The sequence below is a fragment of the Chenopodium album genome, chromosome 17 (genome assembly GCF_948465745.1).
Source record: "Chenopodium album chromosome 17, dcCheAlbu1.1, whole genome shotgun sequence".
Lineage (NCBI taxonomy): Eukaryota > Viridiplantae > Streptophyta > Magnoliopsida > Caryophyllales > Amaranthaceae > Chenopodium > Chenopodium album.
The window spans coordinates 24,770,319-24,781,639 of NC_137850.1; the positions used below are offsets into that span (position 1 = coordinate 24,770,319).

The 11,321-nt window shown below is 36.7% G+C and overlaps 1 long non-coding RNA gene and 1 other non-coding gene across 2 annotated transcripts; both read right to left on the reverse strand.

Moving 5' to 3' along the window:
* Positions 1 to 5,829: 5,829 nt before the first annotated feature.
* Positions 5,830 to 8,290, reverse strand: LOC145587700 (uncharacterized). The gene is made up of 5 exons (XR_014101373.1): positions 7,958 to 8,290; positions 7,807 to 7,870; positions 6,865 to 6,936; positions 6,733 to 6,778; positions 5,830 to 5,901 (listed from the first exon to the last, which is right to left on the reverse strand). It is a non-coding gene; the product is annotated as an uncharacterized LOC145587700 (long non-coding RNA).
* A 1,793-nt stretch (positions 8,291 to 10,083) lies between these two features.
* On the reverse strand, positions 10,084 to 10,189 carry LOC145590410 (small nucleolar RNA R71). Its single transcript, XR_014102014.1, has one exon. It is a non-coding gene; the product is annotated as a small nucleolar RNA R71 (small nucleolar RNA).
* Positions 10,190 to 11,321: the final 1,132 nt, after the last annotated feature.

The following is an 11,321-nucleotide window of genomic DNA, read 5'->3' on the forward strand; positions in this document are numbered from 1 at the left end:
AACAATGGAGTAATTCACACTTTCTCTCTCTAAAATTCCAAAACTAATAAGGTTTCTCTCTCTAGATTAAGCTAAAAATCAGAAAATTAAGCTAAACTAATCTAATTACATCCAAAGGAGAGTACGGGCTATATATATGGGTGCTTAGAAAAAGAAGAAATTAAAGCAACAAGGCGAAGTAAAAAGCTAGAACCCAGCGGTGCGCGCCTGAACAAAATATTGCGCGCCCTCTCTAATTGTTGTGCGCCCGCAACTTCGTGGGTACGGAGAAATGAAGCCCTAAAATACACGCCCGCACAAAATTCTGCACGCCCGAGCAATGTTCGCGAAGTAGGCGCGCAAAACTTTTTAATTTTGTTCTGCTCCTGCGTGATCGTGCACGACTCTAGAATTTGTTGATTGATTGATTTTATTTTGATTAAGCTTTAAATGAATATGAATTTGATTGAATTTGTTTTGTTCCTTAATCTCACCATGATTAGTGAGTATATTAGTTGCTAGGGAGAAGGGGAAGCATGCTTGATTGACGATTTTTGCTAGTTGATGATACTAAATTGATTGGATTGTTGCAATTAAATTGGTTGACACTAGTAGAAAAATTGAAAAATGCACCGCTAATTGGCCACCGGTTTTTGAAAACCGGTGGCTTAATTAATGGGCGGGATGAGCCAAACCGGTATTGCCACCTAAGGTCATAACTAGGCTAAAATGGCTTAAATGGCCTTCTAACTTACCCATTTTCTTTGTTTTTGATATAAACTAAGATTTTATCAATCAAACATCTCATATAAAGCATATTAAACATGTTTATAGGTTCAAATTTTTTAATCATAGACATTTTCATGCATATACAAGTAAAGGTGATTATGTTTTGCTTTCTTCCTTAAAAAAAATATTTCATTAATTTCCAAAGTTAGATGTGTTACCGAGATTTCTTGTGCCCTCTTGTTTGCCGCAATTTTTCCTTTTCCAGGAACTTCCTTGAAATGGGTCTTTAGGAAGACCTCAGGGGCACTTGGAAGCACTCCACCGGCTTTCTGAGCCTGCATAAATTAAATAACTCTTTTAATGCTTAATGTATGCAACTACTTAAATTTATCATTAAAAACCATTAAGTATTACCATTTTCTTTGCATGCTTTGATGCAGAGATAGAACCTTGGTAGTGTGACGGCTCAATTGGATTAGATAGGGAGCCGCCCCTCCTGTTCTTCTTAGCTTTTTCAGACCTCTCCTGAAAATCTTTCTTGTTTCTTTTCTCCATCATTTGCTGAAACGTAGTCTGCCCCATCCATTTTGGAACTGACTTGTTTCTGACAGAAGAATTGTATTCCATCTCTTTCAACCTCTTATGTGCCTTCTTTTCATACTCCTTCTTCACAAGGGTGTCAAGATCAACATTCCAAAGGTATAGTTTCTGCAAATTTTTTTAAGAAACAACAAAAATATTATGAGTAATAATTTATTGTAATAAGTAACCAACACACACCAAAGTTAGATAAGTTATATAAACTTGGGGGTTATATAATACCGTAAACTGGTTCCACCAATGGGTCTTAGTACCCTCGTCAGCCTCATCATAGTTAAGCCATGGTTTGCGCCAATGTGCTTGAAAAATCTCTGTAATGGAGGTGCTCACGGAGTTATCATCGAACCTTAGTACCAATAAGCAAACAAATTAAGTCATTACATACATAAAATACAAATCTAACCAACATTGATCAAATTCGAATGCAAATTAAGCTAACCATGATTAACTTACCATAACCCTGTAGGGTGCAAAGTCCGTTTCGCAACGGGGGTAGCTACCTCACCCATGGTAGAGTCATCGTCTTGCGTCTCAGGAACCTGAGTAGATGTCCCAGTACCATCTACACGTGACTCTGGGGTAACTTCTTGAGAAGTTTCCGTATGTGCATGGCTTGTCGATGGAAACAATTCTCTCGGGGTGACATGTCCCAAAATCCGACGACCGCCACCAACCATGACAACCTATAGTAAGACAAACATTATGCACATCATTAGAGATCATATAATCATGTTACTGCGATCTAAGGTAACATCACACATAACCTTGACTTTGCACAATATCAAGAATACACAAGTATATCAAATTAAAACCTGGATGGTCTTTTAAAATAAATTGAACTCCATTAAGATTAAATAATTAAAAAGTTAAAACAAAGCTACAATCAATCTCCTAAATCTCAGTTGAATCACCCTCCCCATCAGCACTAAGATCATCATCATTATCGTCATCCCAAAATCCATCATCCTCATCCTCGTCCTCACTATCAGTAGATTCGAAACTGGACTCATCTGGAGGGGCATCGGGGAGGACTACATCATCAGTATCCGAATCTCCTAATCCATCTTCATCACCTTCGTAGTCTGGAATGTCATCCGGAGCACAAAGATTAGGAATGTCAGCAGTGGTTTCTTGTAGAAAGTCTTCGGCAACTGGTGCATCAACAACTGACCTCGCCTTTGTCTTGAACACTGCCCACCATTGAACCTTATCTCTTTTCAAACTTGGATAAGGTGCGTAGTAGACTTGGTTAGCTTGGTAAGAAAGCACAAATGGGTCGTACTTGGGGTATTTTTTGGTATGATTGACTTCTACAAGCTTGTATTGGTCAATGTTCATACCCCTAGTAGAATCCATCCAACTGCACTTGAAGAGAATAGTCTTATAAGTACGAAGGGCACCAGTGAACTCCAACTCGATGATATCCTCTAAAATACCAAAATAATCTCCACCATCGTCATTGGATACACTCACTCCATAATTCATTGTTGACTTCTGTTTTCCATGGCCATAAGTTTGGAATTTGTATCCGTTCACATAGAATTGGTTCCAAGTACGCACTCGCTTAGATGGGCCCATTGCCAAAGCAAACAATATTTCATCATTTGGCTTGTCTTGAATCACCTGGTCATATGGCATTATTATGTTAAATTGATATGATTCCTTAAGTTATAGCAAGAAAAAAAAAACGTGTTGATGTCAAATGCGTAACACACTCACTTTCAACCTAAACCACTCGAGGAATTCAGCTTCATGTTTAATCCACAAATCTTCTTTGCGAATAGTGGGTTGCATTAGAACAATGTGGTCCTCAAACTCCCTTCCATTCCATATAACCAGAGAAAGAGTATTAATGATGGTGAATGACATTGGATACGTTGCACATTCAATGAAATCTTAGTGAGTATGATAAATACAAATGTAATACCTCTCATATGGTTCCAGAATGCCGCTATTTCCCAAAACATACAAATGAGCACGTTGTAAATCTTTCTCATCCAAAAAGCGGCGCACTCCACCTGTACAAGCATGTCCTTGATCAACCCTGAACAGTTCCGGAACACTATCATCCAAAGTGCTTTCAACTTCATCATGAACATTACGACCTAAGTCACGTGTTTTAGTATCCACTCCTTGTTGGAAGTAGTTAGAGCAAAAGTACCCTATCTCTTCCGTTAGATATGCATTACAGATTGAACCTTCAACACGAGCCTTATTGCCAATTTTACATTTCAAATGATTAAGGAACCTAAAATTTATAAAATTGATTAAGTTATATGTTATGCAAACTACTATAGGTGTATAAAAAAAAATTGGAAACTATGAGTTTGTAGGAGTTAAAACCTTTCAAATGGATACATCCAACGATATTGGACAGGACCACATAACCTAGCTTCATAAGGCAGGTGAACTGGTAAGTGTTCCATAGAGTTGAAGAACGCCGGTGGAAATATCTTCTCCAACTTACAAAGAATTTCTGCAATGTTGTGTTCCAATCTTTCCATATCACTCAATTTGATGGTGGAACAACAAAGGTCACGGAAGAAAAGACTAATCTCAGTAATAGCTTTCCAAACATGGACCGGGAGCAATTCCTTAAAAGCAACTGGCAACAACCTCTCCATGAAGACATGACAATCGTGGCTCTTTAAACCATGAAGCTTACATGATTGTAAATCTACACATCTACTCAAATTAGAAGCATAACCATCGGGAAATTTCAGGCTCTTTACCCACTCGCATAACACTTTCTTTTGAGCCTTGTCTAGTGAGAATGGGGCTTTAGGCAAAGTGTCTTTCACTCTCGCATCCTCCATCACATGTAGTTGTGGTCGTTTGCAATATTTGGCAATGTCATATCTAGCTGCAACTGTGTCTGAAGTATGTTTTTTCACATCCATCACTGTGTGAATTAGCTGGTCAAAGAAATTCTTTTCAATATGCATGACATCGAGGTTGTGGCGGAGGAGAAGTGTCTTCCAGTACGGTAGCTCCCAAAGAATACTTTGTTTAAACCACCCTAGTTTCTTCATTTTCAAGCTTGCGAGTGCTTCAGGTCCATCTGTTGCCTTAGCCAAGTGTTGAACTTGTTGCCATAGCTCGTCGCCGGACATTATGTGTGGCGGTGTCCCCTTTTCAACCTTATTCTTACAAAAAGCAACTTTGTTGTTTCGAAAAGGATGTTCGGGAGGAAGAAATTGGCGGTGACAATCAAACCATGACATTTTACCACCATGTTCAAGCCAAAAAGCTTTTGATTTGTCCAAGCAATATGGACAAGCTTTTTTACCGGCTGTTGCCCATCCAGAAAGCATACCATAGGCTGGGAAATCACTTATAGTCCACAAGATTGCTGCACGCAAATTGAAGTTTCTCCTTTGTGAAATGTCATACGTTGTTGCACCAACGTCCCACAGTTGTTTCAATTCTTCAATTAACGGTTGCATATACACATCCAAGTTCCCCTTCGGATTTTTAGGACCAGGAACGAGCAAAGAAAGGAACATAAATGGTTTTTTCATGCACATCGATGGAGGCAAGTTATAAGGGGTCAGAATGACGGGCCAACATGAGTACTGACCCCCAAACTTGCCATTAGGAGCAAACCCATCAGTACACATACCAAGTCTCACATTTCTAGGTTCAGATCCAAAATCGGGGAAAGATCTATCCAAGTGCTTCCAAGCTTCACTATCACTAGGATGGGCCATTGTGCCTTGGACTCTAGGATTTTTGGAATGCCAAGTCATTTCCTCCGCAACGTTCTTTGTTGCAAACAACCGTTGTAGCCTTGGAGTGATGGGAAAATAGATGAGTTCTTTTACGGGAACCAATGACCCCTTTGAAGTCCTCTTGTATCTGTCCCTATAGCACACTCTACACTTATCCAACTCAGCATCAGCTTTCCAAAATAACATACAACCCTTTGGGTATGCGTGAATCTTCTCATGAGGAAGCTCAAGTCCGTTAAGAATCTTCTTTGTATCGTAGAATGTTTTTCCCATCTTATTATTGTCGGGAATCGCTTCATTTAGTAATGATGCAAACCCATCAACACACCTATGGGGCAAATTGTATTCCGATTTCAAAGATACAATTCGAGATGCCATTTCTAGCACAGACATGGAGCTACCTTCGTACAGTGGTTGCTCGGCAGCCATTAAAAGCTCTTGAAATGCTTTTGCTTGAGCATTTGGCTCTTCATCTGAACCACTAGTACTATCGTCACCCGATGGTTCATGACTACTCCCAAGAGCATCGAGAACCATCTCACGGTACGTATTTGGTTGCTCTACACTTGATGTAGGAAACCCTTCACCATGAGAAACCCAGTCATAGTAATCAGGTATAAACCCCTTTTTGAACAAATGGAGTTTTACTGTGTTTGCATCATGAAGACGTCTATTCTTACATAATAGACAAGGGCATCTTACTTCATCTACGCCCGGGCTCTCAGGATGAGCTTCACAGAACCGTATGAATTGTTCAACACCATCCACAAACTCTTGCCTAAGTTTACGGGTATTACGGCCATCGTATCTATCATACATCCACCAACGCTCTTTCCTTTTCATGGTTACAAAATCTACAACACTATGAAAAATAAATCACATTAATCATACACACTGAACTTGTATTCATTACAATAATGGCATAAGATACAATTAGAATCGAAATGATGTCCAAAGGTCCTTATCATGACTTGAACGGGAAAGTTGATTTCACATTCTTTATTAAGAGATTTAAACAAATGTTTTGTCACATGCTTCTAATTTGATAAATAAATATAATTTTTACAACATTTTTTCTAAGATACTTATTATTTATAATTTACAATATTGATTAAATTATTTATAACTTACATTTAAAAATTATATTTATACCATTTCAAAGTAAATTGATGTAACATTAATAAAATAATAGAAGCAATAAGATTTGTATACTTAACAAAGATGGGAGTTTGATAACAAAAATCAAAATATTAAAATACTTAAAAAAAAATGACACATGTAACCCTTCATGAAAAACCAATTATTTACTAAATACTTTATCGAACCATAATACAAATTATTGTTCGCAAGATTATAATAACCCCTTAAACATACATATATCTAATGAAGCCATTGTAATTCAATAAGATTCATTTTTTTTAAACCAAAAACTAAAATTATCCAACACATGAGTTCACACCATCCAATAGTCCTACATTGGACATAAAGCAAAACAAATTTCTACTCCAACCAAAACACATCCAAGTTCTAGCCTACGCACAATAAAGCGTAAAAAATCTAACAACACAACAAGCTATCAATAGCAAACTAAAATTATCCAACACATGAAATCACAACTCCATAACAAATAACATAAATATGAATCATATAGCACAAGTAAAAGAAGTAGATAAATAAGGGAAGAAAAACACACAGCGGAGGAGTTGACCAGAAAAGCAGAGGCGGCGACAAAGGTGTTCCTGGTATATGGTGGTGTAACACTTTTAGGCAGGGTATTTATAAAAAATTTTAAAATGAAAAAAATAAATAAGTACAGCCGACTTACCTAGTGGGGGCGATGGAAAAAGGCTGATAAAGGAGGAAAGACGGGCAGAAGAGGAATCTCGCAACGATGGAGCTGCAAAGGGGGTTAATTTGCGACTCACAATTAGCTTTTTAAAATTAAATAACGAAATTAAAATAAAATTAAAAACAAAAATCAACCAAAAGTTAAATTTCACCATTTTTGACTAAAAAATAGGCGAAAAGACTATTTATAGTATAAGAAATTATTCAACTATGTAGCATGATATTAAAGTAATTACATTGAGATAAACCCATGTATTAATACACATTTACGATAAACTAGCTTATTTGGAATGCAAATTTACCATGTCTAATTCTTAACTAGTCATTATGAATCTTGCATATTAGATAAGATCATGTACAAATTCAACAGTAAATCTCAAAGCAAACAAAGTGACATGGCTTATTTAATCGATTTAAGACAAAAATTTCATTACATCCAAACAATTCAATGTGATAGTGGTTCCTTTTCTAATCAAATTGCCACCACAAACAGTTTAATTAAAACCAAACTTGAAATCCACTTCGACATTAGTTCCTTTCTACTCAAATTACACCAAAGCAAATCAATTCAATTTTAACAGAATCACATTAATCATCAGACTACACCATAGTCTATCAACAACAACACCAATGGACTTCAGTATTTCATCATCAAAATATAAACAATTATAAATCACAGAAAAGTTAAAATTGGTTACCATTTAACTCAAATTAAACCAAATAAGACTTCAGAACAACCATATTAACCCTTATTCAATCAAAAAATGAATCAAACCCAATTCCATATATAAACTGCTTCATTAATCAATCCACAAAAAAAAGAAAGACAGAGAAGGCCATAAACAGTAAATAAATTTTTAAAAAATAAAATAAAATAAATTTTTTTTTAAAAAAAAAAACCCAAAATTGCATGACTTACCTGATTACAATCGACAGAAGACGGAGGAGGCTACGACAGAAGGAGGAAACCGGCGACTTTTCGCCTGCAAACATTGATTTGTGAATCAATTTTAGGGTTTTCGCACAAATTAACAAAAATTCTTGACAAAATAATAATACCATCGACTTACCTTGGTACAATCATTAGAAAGCTAAGGAGAGACGACCTGGAGGGGAATCCGGCGACGGTGGTCTGCGTGGGGGTTGAATTGAGACCCAAAGTTAGGGTTTTCGAACAAATTAACTAAACTAATAAAATAAAAAAAAAAAAGAATACTAAACAACTTACCTGTGTGTAGCGTCGCTGGCCGGAGACAGGTCGACGGTGAGAACGGCGGCGGAGCAGCGAGGTGTTCTCCTCTTCCCCCTTCTTCTCTGCTTCAAACTCCCCCTTCTGAAAACCCAAATCACGAAATTTGTTTTATTTTGGAATTCAGCGAAACAAAAAAAAAAAAGATTTAAAACGTTACGACCGTCTCTACGACCGTTTAGGCCGGTCGTAATTATTTTCAAAAAAAAATTTAATTCTTATAATTTTAACGACCGTTAAAACGGCCGCAATTTATTACAAAGCGGTCGCAATTAATTAAAATTGCGACAGGCTAATAAACGGTCGTAAATAATATATATTGCGACCGTTTTTTGGCCCGTCGCAAGGAAACAGTCGTAAAATCCGCGAATTTTAGTAGTGCTCCTCTTTTCCTCCTCTCTCATCTCACCACCACCGTCGTCGTCCCTCTTCTTCTCTTTCCTGCTCTCTCATCTCACCACCACCGCCGTCGTCCCTCTTCCCTCACCTCTATTATCGACTTCCACTGCTCGATCTCTTCGATTTCCCTCTGTCTTCTGCCCACCACCACCAACGCCACTAGCCACCGCCGCCACCAAGTCCGAAATCAACCACAACTTGTAAAATTCGAGGTTATTTTTAGGTAAAATTCGAGTTTAGTGCATGTAGTTGGGTTTAATTATTCGGGGTTAGGGTTTCTGGGTTTAATTATTTATGTCACATGCCTTGATTTTTTTTTGGGTTTGATTGTTGTAATGTTGTTCGAAATTGATGGGTTTAATTGATTTTGGAATTTTCTAGGGTTAATTGATTTTGTTTAGTTGTTTGCGTTTAATTGAGTTTTGAAATTTCTTGGTTATATTTCGAAATTGATTGGTTCAATATTGTTTGAAATTTCTGGGTTTAATTTTTTGCTGGGTGTGATTGATATTCGAAGGTTTATGGGTACATGCATGATATCTGGGATTTTTTTTTTTTTGAATTTTAATAATTTGTGGGTTTTTTTCGCTTTTTTTTGAGTTAATATGAATTTGCCGTTTTTGTTACTGGATTTATGTTTGATTTATGGGTTTATGGTTTTTTTTTTTCTTTATTTTTTCTTTATTTTTTTATTTTTGTTTGATTTCTGGGTTCGAGATTTTTTTTTTATTTTGTTATTTAGAGTTCGTTCATTTTTTGGTACTTTTTTTCGCATTTTTTTGGTAAGTTTTATTAATTCTAGGTTTAATTTATGCAGGTCTTAATTGATGCATCAAGATTCAAGAGATGCAACAAGATTCAAGACTTTGATTTAGAAAAATTGTTTTAGATTTATTTTTTTTATTTATTATTTTTTATTGTACAATAATTTAAAGTTGAATTTCATTGTTTGATTATAATTCAATGTAATTTTTTAATTTTTTTTAGTATTGTACAATAACAATTAATAATAACAATTCTTTTGCACTAATGTGATGTTGTTTGCCTTACATTGATTGTTTTTATATTATAGTATGAGTATTATAATTGCAGCAGAAAAGAAAAAGGAAAAAAAAATATATGTAGTTGTTATTGCCACCGGTTAACCGGTGGCAATAATGTTTAATACCCAAAAAAAAAAAACCGCCAATTGTAATTGCCACCGGTTAACCGTTGGCAGTACTTGTTTTTGCCACCGGTTTTGAACCGGTGGCTTTTGCATTTGATTATTGCCACCCCCCCAACTGACCACCGGTTCAAAACCGGTGGCAAAGGGGGGTTTTGAACCGGTGGCCAATTAGTTTTTTCGCCTAGTGTGACATAGTTGTAATACTATCAAGGAGAACGGAATTTCCCAAGAATTCATCCGCCTCAAGTTCTTTCCCTTTTCTCTCAAAGGGCGTGCTTTGGAATGGCTAGACAAGGAGGTTGAGCCGAATTTTCTAAGGACATGGGACGAGGTTACCAAGGAATTTCTATCCCGATTTTATCCACAAAAGAAAACGGCGGAGGCTAGAGCTTTGATTCAAGGTTTCAAGTAAAAGCCAAGTGAGAGTCTATATGAAGCATGGGAGAGATACAAAGAGTATCAAAGAGGGTTTCCTCACCACGGAATTCCTACTTATCAAATTATTTAAATCTTCTATGGAGGCCTTAGCCCTCAAGGAAAATCATGTTTAGATGGAGGAGCCAAAGGTCCTATCATGAACAAAACGGAAGAGGAAGTGGTGGACATAATTAAAGACATTGTGAGGTATTATAGAGATTGGCGAGATGGAGAAAGGGATTCAACTTACAAGAGCAGCTCTTCGGTGTACTCGGTTGATCATCTAAATGCAATTAACAATCTATCCTCACAAATGACAAACTTGGGGAAGGAGATGTCCGCTATCATGGCAAAGTTGGAAAGTGCTACCTACCAAGTTTCAAGTCTTCCCTCTCAATCTAAGGGGAGAGGTATTTCTTCTAATTCTCAACCCCCTCCCTCTTCTAATAACATGCCTAGTGGATGCTTGTTTTATGATGATTGTGGGTCGTATGATCATGATGTTTCTAGTTTCCCTCATGCATGTATGGATGTTTGTGATGATCAAGATGGAAATGTGAATGAGCATGTGCACTATGTGTCAAATAATCATGATTCTAGGTTTGAGAATCAAAGAGATTAATGGAATAGGAATTACAACAATCATGGCAATTTTGACAACTATAACCAAGGTGGTGGTTATAGGAACCAAGGTTCTAGAGGTAACTATAACAATCAAGGTTATAGTAGCCAAAATCAAAACCAAAATTATGGTAATCAAAACCAAGGTTATGGGAATCATAATTAAGGTAGTGGTAACCATAATCAAGGTTATGGTCAAAATCAAAATAGGGGTAATTGGAACAATCAAGGTAGAGGCAATTTTCAAAACAATGCTCAAAGAGGACCCCCACCCGGATTTACTCCAAAGGTCCAAAATGATAATTCCTATTTTCAATCTTCTTTTTCTTCACATAGAACAAATTTAGAGGAAATCATTGAGAATCAAACAAAGTTGTTGAACACTTACATGGCCGTAAGTGACAAGAAATTTAAAGAAATGATGACTCATAATAAGATGCTTGAAAACCAAATTTCTCAACTTGCCAATGCTTTGAAATATTGTGCTAGTCCTTCCTCTTTACCTTCCCAAGGCTTAGATCCCAAGAGACCGGTCAACGCTATTGTCGCAAGGAGTGGTAAGGTTCTTGAGGAGACTTTG